The sequence below is a fragment of the Sinocyclocheilus anshuiensis genome, unplaced genomic scaffold, assembly GCF_001515605.1.
Source record: "Sinocyclocheilus anshuiensis isolate Anshui unplaced genomic scaffold, SAMN03320099.WGS_v1.1 scaffold1817, whole genome shotgun sequence".
Taxonomy (NCBI): domain Eukaryota; kingdom Metazoa; phylum Chordata; class Actinopteri; order Cypriniformes; family Cyprinidae; genus Sinocyclocheilus; species Sinocyclocheilus anshuiensis.
The window spans coordinates 363,158-368,712 of record NW_015536564.1 but is presented as its reverse complement, the minus strand read 5'-3'; the positions used below and the strand labels follow the sequence as shown (position 1 = coordinate 368,712).

Here is a 5,555-nt window from a genome sequence, read left to right as displayed (position 1 = left end):
GCAGTAAATCGCCATCACCTGCGGGCTTTCACATTGAGCAGCATTTACTACACAGAGCCGTTGTTCACTGACGAGTTGCGCAAAACCACGATCATATTTTGCGCATGTTTTGCGCAGCTCGTCAGTGAACAACGGCTCTGTGTAGTAAATGCTGCTCAATGTGAAAGCCCGCAGGTGATGGAGATTTACTGCTGATTACAGAACTGGCTTTACTGTTAAGATGTGCATTAAATATTGCATGCGATTTATTGTGCAGCCCTACTGTGCACTCATTTACGCCCTTGAAAAATGCAATATTGAGCTCCCCACCCCCCAGTGGCTGATTTCTGCAAATTTCTCTCAGACCTTTGATGACGCGAGTCTAACAGGCCATCCGAGTTTCGTTCCAATCGGCCTCCATTAACCTTGTCTAACAAGTGCTCAAACTTTGTCGGCCAATGGAGGCCATGATTTTTGAGATACGCAAATGTCCTTGTAGACACTTGTGGCACTTTGGACCAAGACCATGCACACCGATTTTCATGTTGATAGGACAAATGGTTGCACAGTTATAGCCATTTTTCCCTCTTATTGCGCCAACAAGTGGCCAAGTTCCATGATTTTTTTAACTGTGACCTTTGTGTTTGATGTCCTGAAGCTCGATCGCGGCTGCGGTTAAATGAACTTGCATCTCCGAACACTTTTATACGAAATTGATGTAAACACAGTCAGTTATGTTTTCAGAACCGGACAAAATATCTGATATATCGAAATAGAAATGTGCATTAGTGTGAATCAGTGTAAATGCAAGCCTGTTAAAGCTGCCACTGTCTGTGATCTCATCAGTAATTATCAAACAGCAATAATGCTGAGGGAAAAAAGAAAAACCCATAACTATGATTGTCTGTAAACTTTCGGATAGCCTACTTGAAGAACACTTATTTTTAAATAAGTAATTATTTTAAAAAGTAGCCTGCTTATAATTTAATAAAAATAAAAAAAAAAGTAAAACTTGCACAAAATAAATTTGATATACAATTTATATGAAAATATAGCCATGTGCAGTAATATTGAAAATTGAGAATGTGATGTATCGTGATATTGAGTTAAATCGAATCGTTTACATGATAATCGTAATTGAATTGAATCGTGAAACCAATGAAGATTCACACCCCTATTTTTAAGATGGCAGTACTGACTTACAGAGATTCCAACTATAAACAAAAAAACATAGAAACTGCAATTTTGGTTAAAATGTAAAGTTGTAAAGATGTATTTGCACAGGAGAAGAATTCATTAGGAAAAAATGTAGATCAAGAATCGTTTTGGAATTGGATTGTGACTCCCAGAATCGGAATCGGATCAGATCGTGAAGTGCCTAAAGATTTTCACCCTTAGTCGAAAGTTCAACTTTTTTTGATAATTATTGATATTCACTCTCCAGAGTATCTTTCTGCACTGGTTTGGTTCCGATCGGGCTAAAAACCTAAGACTAGTTCGCAAAAGTAGGTTTTTCAAAAATCTAATGTGTTTTTTGAACATAGATCCCTATATCCCTAAAATTAGTCACATCAGGATAGTCGAGTTGCTAGATCAGCATTGTCATGTCATTTTTCTGCACTTCCAAAGTCATTAGTCATATGACATTCACAGCTCACAGTGATTGGTTCATAATATTCGGACTGCAGAACTGAGCACCCTTGACTCCAGCTGACCAACTACCATTGAAATGTGAGTGAATGGTAAAGGCCCCTGTATAGTCATGACAAAATCCTTTTTTGTTCTTTGCTTTGGGGTAAAAAAAAAAGATTATTGCTATGTTTTTTTTTTTTACCCAAGCAACAATATACTGCTTGAGAACATATCAACAACGCCCACCCCGTTGAGAGCGGCGTTTAGATGAATATGTAAATATGTGCTGCGTACATATTTAACACACAACAGAAATGTCAGTGTTGATAAAATGGTTAAGAAAGCATCTGATCATAGCGATGTGCATATATTTGCACCAGATCTCCAATTTGGCACTCAAGTCAAGTCGCATCATGTTTATTTATATACAATAGACTGCTTTTGCAGTATTACACATTAAAAGTGTCATTTTCAATTAGAATTACAACTTCAATTTCTACTATAAAGCAGATTTCCAGCGTGTTCATTTTTTTTTTACTGATGTCTGACCTTGACAGACTGAACAGAAGAAATTAACCTGAGAAGATTTCCATATCAACAAAGACTAATTTTAGTTTGAAGTTGCTTACCAGCATGCAAAAGTGAAATTTCTCGAAAGTTTGCTTTGGCAAGTTTTTTTGAACTCTCTAAACAAGCAACAAAAGTTCCTCCCTCATTTTGACCTTTTTTTGTTCAAAAAGAGGTCACATAAATTCTTGCTTCAATTTCGCTTAGTGTATAGGGGCCTTAATTGTTATCTTTCTGCAATTATTATAGACCTCCTTACAATGATGGCGTGTAAAATCAGTGGTAAAACATCCAATTCTACCTTGTGTAGTTAGAAGTTAAGGATGATTGTTAACTCTGTGACATCAATGCTGGTTTTGTTAAACAAGCTATTTTCAGCACTGACCCAATATTAAATGCTTCCTCATTGTCTCTCCTGCAGTTTGTATGTGTGCGTGCTATATTTATGTATGGACTGAAGGTTCCTGATGAATGCACAACCCCTCCACTCCACCTCTCCCAAGGAAATAAAGCGGAAAAAGTAATGATTCCAGGCCTTGAAAATTATTGCACAGCCTGTGGATGGGCTCAGAGATTCCCCTGAGACAGACATACCCTTCTCTATCTGTCTGTCAGCCAGTAGAGTTGGCCAGACCCCTCTCTCTCCCTCTTTATCTCTCTTTCTCTCCCAAGCCTCACTCAGACCTCTAATTAAAACCCCCATCGATTTTTTTCCCTCCTTCTGCCTTCTTTCTGCTCTTCTTTGTCTGTTTATCATGTTTTTAATCGGCCCCTGGACCTGAGCTCGCTGCAGGATTAGACAGTGTCTTTGACCCTAGAGTCAAAAGAGCCAGACAACACCATCCCGACACCTCCGGTCTTACCCAGCCTCGGGTGTCTGCCCTGGGGGAGAGATGAGAAGGGCAGAGGCTTGGCTCTCTCTATCTGACAGCACCTCTGCCCTCTCTAGTTAGGTTCACGCTCCACTTTTGAAAATAGTAGACGCTACACAAAAGTGGAATTTTTACTGTTGTCGGTTTTATAGCAGGCAGTTTTTTTCCTTACTGGAAGTGATTTACTGCGTTGGATTACAGCTATAAGCAACAAAACCTCGTGTTTCAGTGATAATACTGTGGTTAAGGGGAGTTATTTGGCACAACATGGAGTAAAATGCCAAAATTACTACCTAATGAAATCAATGCCATGAGTGGCTTATTTTCTTTACAAAATAGTTGGTTACACTTTATTTTGATGGTCCCTTTAACACATTCTGTTGACTATAAGTAACGTTGCACCTACATATCTACTAGCTCTCAATAGAGTGTTGGTAGAGTATTAGTAGACTGGTAGGACTAGGGTTAGAATAAGTTGTTTTTGCAAAGTTACTGATAGTCAGTAGGATGTCTGTTGGGACACCATCTCAAAAAAGAGTTAGCAGATATTAAAAAGACAGTCTTCTAATACTCTAATGAGAGTTAGTAGACATGTAGGTGCAACGTTACTTAATGTCAACAGAATGTTCAAAAGCGACCATCAAAATAAAGTGTTACCAAATAGTTAATAATATTATTTTGGTAACACTGTACTGTAATAGACCACTTTAGACATTCTGCTGATTATAAATAACTTTGCAGCTACACACTAGTGCTCTCACACTAATTTGCCCTGTTGAATTAATCACTACTTTTTAAACTTTTTTTTAAATAAAAAGGTTATTAATTTACAGTCGCTAATTACTTTGTACTGCATTAAATGGTTAGTTCACCCAAAAATGAAAATTATGTCATTAATTACAGTTGAACCCCTGATGTCACATGGATTATTTTAACGATCTCCTTGCTATGTTTCTGGACCTTGATCGTGTAAGGATCCTTCCTATCGGTGGGAGGGTCAGAGAGCTCTCATGTTTCCATCAAAAATATCTTAATTTGTGTTCTGAAGATGAACGGAGGTCTTACGGGTTTGGAACAACATGAGGGTGAGTAATTTGAACTTGAACTTAATGACAGAATTTTCATTTTTGGGTGAACTATCCCTTTAAAGTCAGTGCTGCCCCCAAGTCTATATGTCATTATGGTCACTATATGATCTCTCCTTCTAATTAAATGTTTTGCTTGATTTGTCATTAACCCAGCCTGATCGTTTAGAACAGTGGTTCTCAACTTTTTTGACTTAAGGTCCCTGTTTGTCTGAGACTAGATTCAAAGACCCTCCTATCTAAGATGATGTACCTCTCTGTTGTAATAAAACATTTTCAGTGTTCTTTTATCATTTAAAATAAGATTATGCTAATATAACTAAATTTAAATAATATTAAGACTTGCTGGGGCCCGCTAAATATCTTAATTTGGGTTCTGAAGATGAACGGAGGTCTTACGGGTTTGGAACAACATGAGGGTGAGTAATTTGAACTTGAACTTAATGACAGAATTTTCATTTTTGGGTGAACTATCCCTTTAAAGTCAGTGCTGCCCCCAAGTCTATATGTCATTATGGTCACTATATGATCTCTCCTTCTAATTAAATGTTTTGCTTGATTTGTCATTAACCCAGCCTGATCGTTTAGAACAGTGGTTCTCAACTTTTTTGACTTAAGGTCCCTGTTTGTCTGAGACTAGATTCAAAGACCCTCCTATCTAAGATGATGTACCTCTCTGTTGTAATAAAACATTTTCAGTGTTCTTTTATCATTTAAAATAAGATTATGCTAATATAACTAAATTTAAATAATATTAAGACTTGCTGGGGCCCGCTTGGAAGTTTGCCGAGGCTCCCTAGTGGGCCCGTGGGCCCTGGTTGAGAACCACTTGTTTATAAACATGAAACACACTTCTCATCAGTATGATCCACTAATAAACAATTCAGGCTGTGTAGAATTCAAATTATGCTTAGTCACAGCAAAATCCGCTAATTTACACACAGCTTTGAATGTGGTGCTTTCAAACTTTTTTTTTCCCCTTCGATATTGATTTTAGATATTTTGAGATTTTAATATAAGACTATATTTTCTTTTTTTCAGGAGCACCAGAATAACACAGTCGGCAGCACGATGCAGAACGCCATGGCTCTCCTCTGCAATCTGATTGGACAGGAGGGCACAGACCTCCGACCATTCTACCAGCAAGGTGCAGTGCATCTGAACTTCGTTCGCTTTGATATATATCGGCCCTCCGGTTTCTAGCCTGTCTCTTGAACCAGAACACACAAACCCACACAGTCTTTTCACCCAGACACTGCCACGCACATGAAAAGGGTCTGCATTCAGAGAGCTGCCCTTGTTTTGTTTTGGAGTGTTTTCATTCCATTACCAGACCCTTATTGCTCTCATCTCGCTGTCTGACTCTCGTGTGTGACTCTGATGGAGGGGGAGGGCATTCAGCTGCCTTTTTTAAGGGCTT

General features: G+C 38.3%; 1 long non-coding RNA gene across 1 annotated transcript in view; it reads left to right on the top strand.

Moving 5' to 3' along the window:
* Positions 1-5,279, top strand: part of LOC107702033 (uncharacterized) — a 29,811-nt gene extending 24,532 nt beyond the window's left edge. Inside the window, exon 3 of the long non-coding RNA XR_001635724.1 lies at positions 5,177-5,279. This is a non-coding gene — a long non-coding RNA (uncharacterized LOC107702033). The remainder of the gene's footprint in view (positions 1-5,176) is intronic.
* The last annotated feature ends 276 nt before the right edge of the window (positions 5,280-5,555 follow it).